The sequence below is a fragment of the Schistocerca gregaria genome, chromosome 5 (assembly GCF_023897955.1).
Source record: "Schistocerca gregaria isolate iqSchGreg1 chromosome 5, iqSchGreg1.2, whole genome shotgun sequence".
NCBI lineage: Eukaryota > Metazoa > Arthropoda > Insecta > Orthoptera > Acrididae > Schistocerca > Schistocerca gregaria.
The window spans coordinates 79,224,529-79,239,486 of record NC_064924.1 but is presented as its reverse complement, the minus strand read 5'-3'; positions in this window follow the sequence as shown (position 1 = coordinate 79,239,486).

The following is a 14,958-nucleotide window of genomic DNA, read 5'->3' as shown; positions in this document are numbered from 1 at the left end:
GCCAATGACGCTTCGTCGCTAAACAGAACGCGTGCAAAAAATCTGTCATCGTCCCGTAATATCTCTTGTGCCTAGTGGCAGAATAGTACACGGCGTTCAAAATCGTCGCCATGCAATTCCTCGTCCATAGAAATATGGTACTGTTGCAATCGATGTTGATGTACCATTCTCAACACCGACGTTCCCGAGATTCCGGATTCTCGCGCAATTTGTCTGCTACAGATGTGCGGATTAGCCGCGACAGCAGCTAAAACACTTATTTAAATGACGCGCGTGAGCCGTAAAAGTTCTTATGTTGGCAAAATAGAGTGGGCGCATGCGCAGAAGTGTCTATGTGACTCCGGCACTGCCGTTACATCGTAATTTAGATCACGCGGTACAGCATTGCAGTTCATATTGTTCGTGTGCGCTCGTTTCTTAGTCGTTACACAAAGAAAATATTCTACCAAGATTACATATGAAGAGTACATTCTATGACAGGTAACTTAATTTTAAAATCACAATATTTGTTATAATACAATACAACTTTAGATCGTTGAATGTTCTTAGTTACACAGTATTTCATTGAAATGCTTCAAAGAAAAATGTCTTTTTGTTTCAGGTGCGTTGACCTATACACATCGTGTCGTTATTACAGTTTATATTCATCTGCTGCACCGTAATGTTTCACAGGTTAGGGTCGTCGTAAAGTTTTTTTCATCACAGTAACATTGCTGTATAACAACGTAATTGATACATAAGCAAGTCCATTTCCTATTTCCATTATAGTCATTGTGATGCAGTTCGTTGTGACAAAAAGCATTGTTTATTACAGATCGGACGTGACCCCTCGAGTAATTGGTCCATATGCCGTTCGTTTTCAATATTCCGTGGGAGCTTGGTTGCAGAACCTCGGACAGCACATAGCTGGCGTCGATCCTTGCACAGTTCAGGTAGGCGTGTCCGTCACATTTCGAGAACGTTCCATTCCCTGAAGTTCCAACTAAAATTCTTCCACTCGTCGTGTTGTTTTCTGGACAGGCACGTTGTGACCATTTAATCCAGTTAACATGTTGAAGTTAGATGCTGTAGTAATGTCACTAGGCGATCCACCAATTATGCACTTCACATTTTCAGTTTTTTGTTAAATATAGCTCATCTAAATCTTACTTATCAAAGAAATCGTTCATCGCGTTTACAAAGGTACGATGCATGATGAATATCATTAACAGTTTCTTTCACATAGGTTTCTGCGTAGTTGCGGACTTAGCAATGTACGTTAATGTCCGTGAACAGTGGTTCACTATGCGATTTTTTAAAAGTTTTTCACGTTTTGGCACTTGTTATCGTTCATATTTTCGCATAGTAACAGTTACATTACGCATCATTTTACAAAAAACATAAGTTATCATACATATACAATTCACATATTTTCTTAGCATAAACATAATACAGTTACACATAAACATGTTTACATCATCATTACATAACTATAAATTTTTACATTATGTCACATTTGATTACATGAATTGCAGCCATTTTACGGTTTTACGGGGTTTTTATCGAAGTTTTTTGTGATGTCATCTGAAATTAAGATAGGTTAGACACAACATTCATTACATCAGTAGGCAAGACCAGGCGTTTTCACTACTCAATAAATATTCAAAATAATAAGAGAAGGAAAACTGTTCCTCGCGTTTTGTCCGTATGTGTATAGTGTCTGTGTGGCCTTGGCTACTGGTAGATGCTTTTCTTGCTGAGAGATATGCGTCTAATCTGTTTTTCGAAGTAAAAGATCACTTCTCAGATGACGTCTGTCGGTTCGTCAGGTGTCATACGAAATCAGTGGTACCTACAGTCAAATTAATATATCATTCACTGCTATGTAATCATAAATTTTACCTTAATATTCAATCTTCTTGGTAGTGCCGAGGCGTTGAAAGAAAAGTTCTTCCGTCTTCAACTGCGTCAGTGGTACAGCTCAAATGAAAATTTCTATACTACTTATTACCTATGTTGTAGTAAATAGAGTTTTGCGAGTTTGCTTAGCAATGTTTTCATGGATATGACTTTGAAATTATTTAGCATTAAATACTCTAAGATCTCGGTGCTCGCATAGCCCAATAATTTTGTTAGTTCTAGGATGTTGTAACAGATACGCACCAGGATGCGGTATGTTAACAATAGTATAAGGTCCTTCATATAGCAGACGCCACTTAGCGTTGCGTCGCTTGAGTGCTACAGATTGATGATGAGTACGAAGTAGTACAAGCATTCCTGCCTTGAATGTTTGTTTTCTCTTTATTACGTTTGTTTGATGTTTCGTATGTGTGCGTGATGTGTCAGTGTAGTCAATACTTCTCTTATTTTCTGTTCAGGTATGATTTCCTTGTCTGACAACTTAGGTAATGGTTCTATCCACTGATCGTTCTGTTTGCAATTGAACATGATCTCGTTAGGTGTGTAATTTGTATTGTAAATATTTAAGTTGTTGTGTACGTCTTCGAAAAGATTTAGGTAGGACACCCCGTTAGTATATTTTGATGAAATATAGGTCCTCATGAATTGGTTTAGTTCTCGGAAAAGTTTCCCAGTCGCTCTACATTGTGGACTAAATTTTGAAATGAATATACTTTTAATGTTATTGCCCTTCAAGAAATTTCTCCATTTGTACCAAGAGTAGTGTGCTGCATTATCTGACGCCTCCAAAGCTTGCTGGGTGCGGTCCACTTATATCAGTAAACGAAATTTGCAGGGGTTTACTCGGTAAAATAGAAATTAAATCTGTTTTTGTGGATAAATTCTGAGGTTTTGATTTTTGACATACGACACATGTTTTCAGTTCCCTGTAAATTTTTCTTCTCACATTGTTAAAATAATAATATATGCTGAGCTTTGCCAAACACTGTTTCGTCCCATAATGACCGCAAACTATGTGTGTGTGCCAAATCAAATTCTGTTCAGACTCTTTGGGAATGCATACACACAAGTTAGTAGCATTTGGATGTCGACGATAAAATAATACATCGTTGTGTAACTTGTAATACTTAGTCAAAGGATGATTGTGTTTTTCTACCAGTAATGTCATTATCTTATACCAGTGAGGATCAGATTTTTGTAATTTAGCCATGTTTCTGCACATATCAATACAATATTGGTGATACTGCTTGTCTTGCATTAAGAGAACCCTGTAGTCATTTATGTTTTCTAAGTCACTGTTGGTTTCATTCACACCTTGTGGAAGTCTAGACAAAGCGTCGCCAATGGTGTTGTCCTTACCTTTCATGTACTTAATTTTAAAAGAGTAGTTCTGAAGAGTAACTGCCCATCGTGATATCCTAGGACGTACAGGTTCACAAGTTAACAAAAATGTCAGGGCCTGGTGATCGGTATAAATTACTGTATGTTTGTCAAATAAAGAATAATTGAATTTCTTGAATGCCCAGACTATGTAAAGTGTTCCTAACTCAGTAGTGGAGTATGTACGCTCACATTCACTTAGAGTACGACTTGCAAATCGAATAATTCTTATCTGTTCGTTTTCTTTATTCTTTACAACTTGAAATAGGCAATAGCCCAAGAAAGAACATGAAGCGTCACAAGTCATACAAAAATCTAAATTGAAATCTGGTTGGCTCAAAATGTTTGCATTCACTAAAGCATATTTTATTGTATTAAAGTTATTCTGGCACTGTTCCGACCAGATCCAAAGCTGATTCTTTCTGAGTAGATTTAACAGATGTTTACTGTTCAAAAGTGGCTGTGGTAAAAAAGTCTGAAAAGTGAACATAGCCCAAGGAATGATTTTAGCTGCTATTTTGTTCGAGGGCTAGGAAAGTTTCTGATAGCATCTAATATACTGGGATCAGGACGTATGCCCTGTGAATTAATGATATGTCCTAAATATTTCATCTCACTGCAACCAACTTTTGATTTTCTAAGATTGGCTGTGACTCCAGCTTGTTCAAATTTTTCTAAAATTCCTTGAAGTGTGTTAATGTGTTCATTCCAAGACAGTGTAGCTATCAGTTTATCATGTACATGGTGTGATGGTGTGTGACTGTCTCAACTAAATCATCGCCAAGCACGGTATCCAGGGCTGTAATGAATACTTCAGAACTGACATTCAATCTGAAGGGTAGAACACAAAACTCATAGGTTCGCCCTCCAAATATAAATGCAGAGTATTTCCGAGAATCAGGAGTGATACCTACTTGCCAAAATGAGTAGCGAGATCTAGTGTGGAAAATATTTTGCATCTATAAATTTCTGTAATTGCTCTTCTAAATTTTCGGGTTTTGTGTGAACCGCTAAAATTATTTCATTAATTACTCGTGTGACTAACATTATCCTAATGCTACCATTTGGTCTTCTGACAACAAGTAGAGGATTACAGTAAGGTGAGGTGGATGGTTCAATAATTTTCCAGCCTAACATTTCTTTTAGTTCTTGCAACACAGCAGGTTGTTGAGATAACTGTACGTTATATGACTTGTGGTAGAAGATCTTGTGAGGCTTAACTTCAATCTTGTAATCTTGTAGACATATGTGTTGATAACACCTAATCGTTTGGTAAAATCTTGTAAATATTTGGATAACACTTCCTGTAGTTTCATACGTTCATGTACACTGAGAGCTGTAGCTTCATTTATCTTATAATCAATCAATGTTTTCAAGTCCATTAGCTCTGTGTCAGATGAGTGTGTGTGCGTGTCTTGAATGTCATTGTCAAGTACTAACTGAACCTTGTACCCTGTACAGTGTTTGTCATGCTTTAGAGTTCTCCTGTCCAAATCAATAATAATTACGCTGCCTTTATCATTTAAAATACATTTACCTTTGGAGAAGTCTACAATGCAGTCCTTCTAGCTCATAATATCTAATCCTAATATGCAATTTGTCACAAGGTTTTGTACAACCAGAAATGGACATTGTACGGTTCCATTACCTATTTTAATGTTTACAAAAACATGCTTCTTACCCCTACATGACTTATTACCTACAGCAGTAGTTATTTTACAGTTTTGGACACGAAATTCAGGCACAGACTCCAATTCACACATCTTTTTATAGAAATTAAAGGACAAAACGCTCACAGCTGCACCTGTATCTAAGATAATAGTAGTTGAAATCCCACCTACTACACCAGTAGTAGATGCTAAAACAATTTCATTTGTGTTTGAATGACATTGTGTACTGTCTTGCAAAAGTTCATCTGATGTATTCTCATTGTGGTTCTATCTTATAAATAAAACAGGTAGTTTCTGTTTACAATTAGTAGGCATATCAATATCTTGTTGTTCAATGGTGGTGTCAAATAACTGATTAACACTGAAGTCGCCCCCCAAGAATTGTTGAGCCACGACCCGGGGCATAGAAGTGACTGTTTCTAGTTTGTTGGATTAGCATTTGTATTAGGTACTGACACAGATTGAGGTTCAGTATCAGGTGTCAATTCTATTATATTCACATTCGGATATTGCCTGTTGTGATCTCCAAACTTTTGCGGTTATCGTTGCTGTTGCGCATTACGACTTACGTGTCGATCGTAAGGTATACTCCAATTTTGTCCTGATGGCTGCTGTGGTATAGCAGTGTTTGAATGAAAGTATTGATTGCTACAAGTCCAGCCTTGATGCTGTCTTGGCTCGTAGGTATTATTGTTTCTGCTTGTGTTTGTGTTTTTGATGTTATATTTGTATCCGTTGTTACCGTTGTTGTTGTAGTTATTTCCGCGGTGCCTTTTGTATGGATTGCCGCATGAAGTGTTATTACTGTTGTAACTGTTGTTTGTATTGGCATACGCGTATTGATTATGATTTCCGTACTGAGACGGCATGTCAGTTGGCTGTTTTTCCTGTACTGTGTATCCAACTGTCGGCGCGCCAGAAATGAGCTGGCAAGCCTGCATGTTTCCCATACCACTGATATAAACATTGTGGCTGCTGTTTTGCCGCGCGAACCGCTGATCTTCTAGTAACATGTCAGCCGAATCTGAAGCTGTTGAAAAATAATCTGTATCGTCATCTGGAATATGTAAGAGTTTTTCTTTAATGTTGAAAGGCAATTTGGCCTTCAGCGCACGGAGTATATCACGCGTTGCGACTGGTTCGTCCAAAAAATGTCCCATGTTCAAGTATTTTTCAAAATATCTGCGTAAGTTACCATTTTTACTGTTAAAAGTTTCAGGTTCTAAAATTTGTCTTCTGAGTCGCTCCTGAACGGATTGCGACAGAATTTGTTCACAAAGGCACGCTCAAACTCACTGTACGTGGTGCATAGGTCAGCTTGACTGTATGCCCAGAAAGCTGCATCGCCTTGGATGTAACCGACAGTTTATGAAATCCTTTTCCGGTCACTCCAAGTGCGTGGAAATGCGTTACTAAAAGATTTAAGAAAAACCACCGGATGAACGGTTCGTTTTTCTGGGATAAAAGTCTGAATTACCTGTGTTTTATTAAGCTTTCTTCTTCCTTTGCATTATAATATGGATTTGTTCCACTGTAATTACTGTAATGTTCAGATGGCGAGTAATTACGATAATGTTGCTGTGGCTTACCATGATAATAGCTTGTGTTTGTGTTTGCACGACGTGGTATGCGTTGTTGTCGTGGTGTGTTTTGTTCTTGCGTGTTTGTCCTGTGCGGTATGTGTGCGTCATACTCGTATATATTGGTTTCTGAACTATTCATTTTGACTGACATTTTCGTTACATTCAGACTGTGGCTGATCCGTGAATTGTTTCATTGGTGCAGTGACAGACCGTACTAATTAACTGTTTGTTATTAGTGATCGGCTACGGAATCGTGCACAATTGTTGGTAAATTTTCACGTATGCATCTATCAAAATGTTTGTCTTTGCTCTCTACCCAATCATGAAATTCTTTATTAATATTTTGAAAATGAGCTGTGGTATCAGATTGTAATCTGTCAGTCAGGTGTTGTTCAACATCGTCAAATTTAATCTGCACGTCAGTAATTCGTTTTTCAAGGTTGTCATGTACTGAAGGATATGTTTGAATTTGTTCAGCAAGAGCTTCACCCGTGACATTAGGGTTTTTTACTTGTATCGTATTAAGCTTGGAAAATTGCGTACTGAGTTCAACCATCTGCTTGGTCAGTGTGGCGTTTATAAATTCCACACGTTTACATAAAGTGTCATTACATGTCTTAATTGCTATGAGATCAGAATTAATTTCGTCATTTTGTGTCTTTAACTGTTCATTTTGTGTCTTTAAGGTTGTCAGGTTTTCCGCGTTCAGCATCTTTAAGGTTGCGATATTTTCTGCGTTTTGTTTCATTTGCATTTGTAACATGTTTGCAATGTTTACTGTTTGCAAGGTCTGTGCCTCCGTCGCGTCATTAGACGTGACGACATGTGTTAACACGAGCTCTGACTGAGACTTTAAAATTTTTGTGGTGGACGGCCTATTGCCAAAATTTCCGTTAACACTTGCGTCAATATTTGATGAATCGTCACTACCGGTTGCTGTCGTAAAGTCATTTTCTAAAATTTGTCTCGCGTCCGAGTCGGATTGCGTCTGAATAGTACGTCTTTGCTGTTACATCTTCGCGTATTGTTTTCTAGTTATGACCAGGCCACACGTAAGATGTGTTTCAAGAAAATAAAGTTTGACGTTGGCTCTAAAATAAAATGCAGTTGAACATGAATCGCTCGTAGCAACAATGGCTGTTTGTTAATTAACAATGTAAACTGAATATCGGATTATTCTTAATGGCTGCTGGCCTTGTTACAACGTATCGTACAGAAGTCGGCCTTATTGTACACTCGTGTATTGGTATTTTTGCAGAAGTTACTGTTTAAGGAAAAGTACTGAGAATGAAATTTATCACTGAAAACTGCTACGCGTGAAAGAAATGCTACAGAATCTACTGAAAAGCTAATGCATTGAATTATGCGTCTGGTCAAACATGCCAATGCAAAGATGCTGCGTCTTACCTTATTTTGCTGGAAGCTTCGTTGCGCCTTCCCGCAAAATTTTAGAATTGGAAAATATCTTCAGATTTTTGTTATTTCTCATATATTCACGTCCAGGTACAGAGATTTTTCACATGAAACGAAGAGGACAATGTAACAAATGACAAAATAACAGGTCCGACACGCAGTCGCCAGTATAAAATAAATAAATAAAAATTAAATATTAATTATTGTATATGTATGATAGTGATTGGTTCTAATTAATATTTGCTGATCTAGAACGTGGACGTTTAATTATTTGGTATCAGACGCTTGACAATGGCTTTTTCGTAAATGCAATGTTATTCGCAGTTGACCGTGAAATGTAACTCAAATCGGACTTCGTATTTAAATCGTTTTCAGAGACTGCTGCGGCAGGTGAAGACTCAAAATCTCAATATTAGAATAATTTGAAAGCCATGTCAATACGTCGTACAGAGGTGACTGTCTACTAGATATAAAAAGGTCTACACAGTTAGTTAAATCAGATATATTCAACGAATAAGCCTATAGTTAAATAATTCAACTTACTTTCATAAATATAGAATCTTTACAGAGTCGAGTGCCTAGTGAGATTGCCACTCGCAGTGTTCTTATATAACATCAAATATGGCGGTGTGCCAGTTAATAAAATATACGTGCTTCCCGCACCAGCTATTGTACAAGACTTACTTCTTCTTAATGAAACATAAGAGCACCGTAATTGTATTTTGTTTTATCAGCGTCATAGCGCTGCATTCTGTGCCATAGGCTTTATTTATTTGTCAGAGATTAATTATTTAATTAAGATTTCTCGTTTCCGAGGAAGCTCACCCACGGCGCTGTGCTGTTTACGGACACTGCCATAACCCCACCACCTCCTGAAGGTTTCACGCCCTCCATGCCTGGCGGACGTGACCCTGGAAAATCGGTGTGTGCTGTGAAAGGTTAGTAAATAAATCTGGTTGCTACCTCGGCGCTGCAGCCCCAGGATGAGAAGGACGGAATGACCACTCTGGCAAATCTATACCCTGTAACGTAGCAAATTATTACGAGTTGCCACCCTGCACTGACAGGGTAGGTTAGCGTGGAGCCGGGAGGAGAGGTTTTGGTTCTCGCGCTCGCACAGCTGGCGATAGCTACTAGGCCGGACAGTTACTGTCCTTGTTTAACACTGCGTCCAATACGTTACACATGTTCTCCAGGAATTTGGAGAAGTACTGTTAGTATTGATCGATCTCTTTCATACTTATTCTAAGGATAACACAAACATACTGCTAACATTCCAAATCAATAACTTCAGTACATTTGGAGGTATAAATTTTTACCTTAAACACACAATAACTGTGGTGGCACTATGAAACAGAGTTAGATTCTATAGCGTATTCATCTATAGTATCAACTGAAATTACAACTACAATTTTCTGAAGATTTCTTTAGTTTCATTACCACACATTTCTGACGTAATTCAAGTACTTCGGAAAATTATTATTTCATCATGTTTTGGTTGTGTGAGTGTTTTGGAGAGACTGAGACAGTGAATGGAGGACACACCTAAAGTGAGAATTTGATATTGCATTAAAACTGAGTAAATGTGTGCATGAGAAAGTTTTTGTGCAATAGGTGAATGTGTCGTTTGTCCGCGCGAGCCTGACTTTGTAAAAAGGAGGCAGAAGGGTCGTAGAGCCTAAAATTTATTAGCCATTTATTTTGTGGAAAAGAATAGTATTTGGTTTTCATTAAATTTTATTTAGTTTCGGAATTGCGAAATTTCTAGTATAATTTTAATTTGCGTCACAGCTCTATGAGTCGAGAGAGTCGCTTGGGAGCTGTCTTCTGGTAAACACCTGTGTTAAATCGCGCTGATCAAATCTGTACCAAACTGAAGAAATTCACCGCGAAAGAGAAGCGACTACTGAATTCAGTATTTTGTGCAAGTTTGAGCCTTGTGAACTGCTTATGAACGGAGATATTTGCGTGTGAAATTCACGTCGTGCAGAAACTCCGCGTGCCTCGAATCGTGGAAGTAACGAGACATTATGGCGAGCACTTCTGTACAAGAAGCCTACTGAACAACTACAGGATGTGGCAACTCGCAAACAGTCGTGGTTCAGTGACTGTTTGGGACGTCCAAAATATCGGGAATGAATATCCTCTGGCTGCTTTTGGGTGTGAACTTGTTACGAAAACAGTCAGTAACAGTGCATGATTGATGTCGGGATATTAAATACAAACTAGATAACCATTTCCATGCAAGAATTCCTTAGTGTTTGATAATTTAACTTTCAGACGCTACCCATCGACTGGTGTTACGTGGCCTTTGCGTGGTAGGTAGTTAGCCGAAATTTCATCAACGCTACTTTTGTCGGCTAAACCAGTAGCTACCATCGTAGAGCGAAGGGGAAGGGAACCTTAAGGCTATCCAGGTAGATTGGCAGATTGTTTTGAAGGACACTAGAAAGATCAACCCTTCCCCCGCAGAATGGTGCTCCCCAATGCTGAAAGATGTCAATGTTACATAACGATGCTGACACTGTAGCATGCAACAAATCTGTGTGACTTCAGCATAGTGTCAAAAGGATTTTTGTGGTAGTCTGGTATCAAAGTTGCCCAACCCCGTTAACAAATTAACAAAAGTAATTATAATTACCTGACATCACTAGGGGAAAGAGGAGACAACTTCAGTGAGAGCCTAGTATCTTCTTAGAAAACTATATTTTTTAGATCGCCAGTTATGTTACATTGTGGTGTGCGTACTGTAAGACCTTCGGTACACACCCCATCAGATTATTTTTCTTGTCGCTCTAACGAAGTAGGAGAGTGTCAGCAATATGTCTCGTGGTCTTATTGTGGCGTGTTTATCTTCTGCCGTTAGGTCAGACGACAGAAATGCCACTTGCACGCATAAAGTAGCAGATTGACGGTGACCAAGTTGAAACATAACTTCATTAATCTTCACACACATTTATTAAAATAATAACAATCATAAACCTTACTTAACTTGATTCTGGATGCTATTTACATTAGACAATCGGAAATTCCTTTGGTCTTGGTACGTTAATCTTATTCTCACATATCTTGGATACTTGACAAAGTGTCTATACATTTCTCTTCATGGGTATGTACAGGAATATGATAATCTTATTAGGCGCAGACTGAAACTTGACTATAGACTGATGCAGACTAATGCAGACTAATGCAGACTGAAGCAGACTAATGCAGACTGACTAATCGGAGGTCTGCACACTCGTTATAATACCTCGAGCATTCATGTATCACTGCGCGAGTGTGATCTGCGAGGAGAAATGGTTCTACATTAGCAGCAATCTCAGTGGTTGCGTTACATATTAATACGCGGATCAGCGGAAGCAGAATTTGGTCTGTCTCTTAGGCAGCGCCATCTCGTAGTGCGGAGACAGATGGGTGCTGCGCCTGCGCTGTTGCTCTTAGCGGGGCGCGTACTAGTGGGAAAGTTGTGTACACGCTGACTACCCGAAACTATGTACACAACATACATAGATAACAAGTTTTAGCCAGTTCAGTGGCCATCTTCAGATCCATAATATTTATACAACACTTAACTTATTGTAAACTCTGGGATTATGAATCTGAAGATGGCCATTATACTGGCTGAAACTGATTATCTATGAAGAAAAAGAACATTGCAATCTAGACAGTAAAGAGTTCTAAAGGGACACTAGACTCTCAAAAGTAATTGTTGTAAAAAATGAATATACTGATAAAAACTCATAAATATTTTGGTCGACTCATACGTTCTCCAATGTTGATCCAATGAAATGATGTGTTACTACTGCAGCGGACAGGGGATCATCTACTTGTTCAGTGTCATCTGCTAGGGTGAATCACGTATCTTAAAATACCAGTCAGAGGGTCGTGCTTGGTTACGCTGTCACGCAGGCGCACTGCTACTCAAACTATACGTTGAAGGGGGCAGTATTACGCTATGGCGTACAGTCACCTGGGCTTCCAGGGCGCCTGTGGCAGTAATCGAAGGCACCGCCACAGCTACAGACTATGCGAAAACAGCTGCATATGATCTGCTTCCCTTCATGATCGATTTCTTTTCGGATATTGATGGCATCCTCCAGCAGTATAAGTGTCCCTGTCACACAGCCATCTTGGTCTCCTAATGCACCTTATCTGAATTTGATGGAACACGTAAGGGACGCTTTGAGGTTGCCAGCTCCGCGTCTAAAATCCATCGGTCCTTAATTTACGGGCTTACGTGACCTGTGCATACAACTGGTGCCACATACCTCCAGGAATCAACGAAGGACTTGTGGAGTCCACGGGGCGCAGAGTCAGTGCTGTTTTGCAAAAATAATTGGTAACGAATGTATAAAACTCTAAAAAGAAGTCTTTGGAACAGATTATTCCTTTTTTCTATTTACTGCGAACAAGGAAATAAATAATCTAAGACAGTGGTTTCTAACAAAAAATCGTACACATATTCAGCTGAGAACATAACTGGAAATGAAGTATTTTGGCGAATGTTCTGAATGATGCGAGTCCAACAAGCTAGTATTCTGAACAGTCATAGCAAGATAAAAATAATCGACCGTCCCGAAATAACCACCTCAATGTGGCACCTGCTGCCTGCAGTCCACAAGCGCAAAGCGCTGTCATTCTTCGCCTACCTCATAGCTTTGTTGCCACACAAACACTGATTGTAACGGTGCAGTAGTTTAACACCGGATGAATGTTTAGTGTTGCTGTACGATGTTGGGCATTCATCTGTGCTTTCAGTCTTCCTTGGAACGGAGAACTCACTTTTTTTTTTTTTTTTTTTTTTTTTTTTTTTTTTTGTGAGTGAAATGTAGGAGCAACGGCCTACGTGTAGTGCTGCTCCAGTCGGTGTGCGTAATGGGCGGAAAGGACAAGAAATCCGAGATTGTCGTATCAAATGCAGTTAAGTTTTTTGATGATCTTGTCAACAGTGAAGAAACAAGGAATAATATTAGTTTTGTACATTAAATGACGACAAAGAATTGTGGTATTTCGTAATCGACTGTATTCCATAATAGCAGAGTAGTACCATCGGATGAATGTTTAGGTGTGAGCACGAGTCTCGATTCCCTAAGAAAGGCATAGAAATGAAAGCGAAAACTATGAAACTGGACGAGTGTAACGAAAAGCTACTGCGCAGGACTATACTTAAGTACTATGTCAAAAGAGATTATGAAACGGGTAGAAAAATGCAGAGTGAAGTCAATGAAAAAAATAATCTCCGTACTTTGTATCCTCCACTCACTTGGTTATTGGTTTAGAGACTAATTATGGACGCAAACTTTCACTCTCCTGCAGAGAAACTTCAGCAACAAGAACGAAGTTTTGTGTACAATGCCCTTATTGCGAGCTGAGTGTAGTACGCTTCGATAAAACCTGGATTTCAATAAACTATATGCACAAATACCTGTTGCTCAGCTTCAGCGGATAGCGTATAGCGTACAGCAGCGATTTTCGTGATAGGTCCAGTCACGAAGCGCCAGTTTCCGTAGATAGAGAATATTCTCGGTCGTATCATGGAGAGCCGACGGAACTAAAATTCTGGGGATGGCATGCTAGAACTCGCGCGCTGGTGTGTGTGGAGTCTCTCACAAATGAAATGCTTTCGTATATACAATAATGATGTCTCGGATGTACCTAGAATTAATTTCATACTTTTGTTAACAAATTTCTTGCTGCAATTTTGTACAAGGTCTAACAGAACGCAAATTCGTCAGTGACGACATTTTTTGTTACACAGGCGGAACAGTTCCACAACGCTTATGGTATTTTATTTTTTATATTGGTATACTTCCATGTTTTCACGATAAAATATGCTTCACATGTATCTTTAGACATCCGGAATGTTCATCTATTTCTTTTTTTGGAGATCCAAATATGTCAATGGTTCCGTGTTTCAACATGTTGATGTAAAAAGTATTTTTTCTCAAAAATTTCTTGTAAAGCTAGTCTTTATTTTCTTTTTTTCATACAGGCTGGCATTAATTTTCTTTACAGAACAGCTACATCATATTCTAGACCAGTAATACAGAGGTCTAGTATTTTTCCGTAATTTTTATTGTTGTTGTGGTCCTCAGTGCCAAGACTGGTTTGATGCAGCTCTCCATGCTACTCAATCCTGTGCCAACTTTTTCATCTCCGAGTAACTACTGCAACCTACATCCTTCTTAGTCTTCTTACTGTATTCGTCTCTTGTTCTCCACCTACGATTTTTTACCCAGACAGACTTCCCTCCAGTGCTAAATTGGTGGCACTGGTGTATCAGAATGCGCCTACCAACCGATCCTTACTTCCAGTCAAATTGCTTTGCTCCCGAATTCTATTCACTACCTCCTCTTTAATTACATGAGTTACCCATCTAATCTTCAACATTCTTCTCTAGCACCACATTTCAGAAGCTTCTGGTCTCTTCTTGTAGAAGCAATTTTCTTCCATGTTTCGCTTCCATACCTGTCCACGCCCCGTAGTTACAGAAAAGACTTCCTTGCACGTAAATCAATAACTGACGTTAACAAATTTCTCTACTTCAGAAACGCTCTTCTTGACATTGCTAGTCTACATTCTATAACCTCTCTACTTCAGCCATAGTCAGTTTTTTCTAATAATTATTATTACTATTATTATTATTTTACAGTTATTTTGTAATACCTTCGATATCACCTGATTTAATTTGATTACATTCCATTACCCTTCTTTTGCCTTTGTTACTGTTGATTTGATATTCTCCTTTCAAGACACAGTCCATTTTGTCCAAGTGTTCTTTCAAGTGCTCTGCTGCCTCTCACAGAATTACAGTGTCACCGGCAAAGTTTAAAGTTTTAAATTCTTCTATCTTGACCTCAATTTCTATTTAAATTATTCTTTGGTTTTCTTTACTGCTTGCTTAGTATACAGATTAAATAACATCTGGGATACACAACTAACCCTGTCTCACTCCCTTCTCAACCTCTACTTCCCTCTAATGTCCTTCCACTCTTATGACAGACATTTCGTTA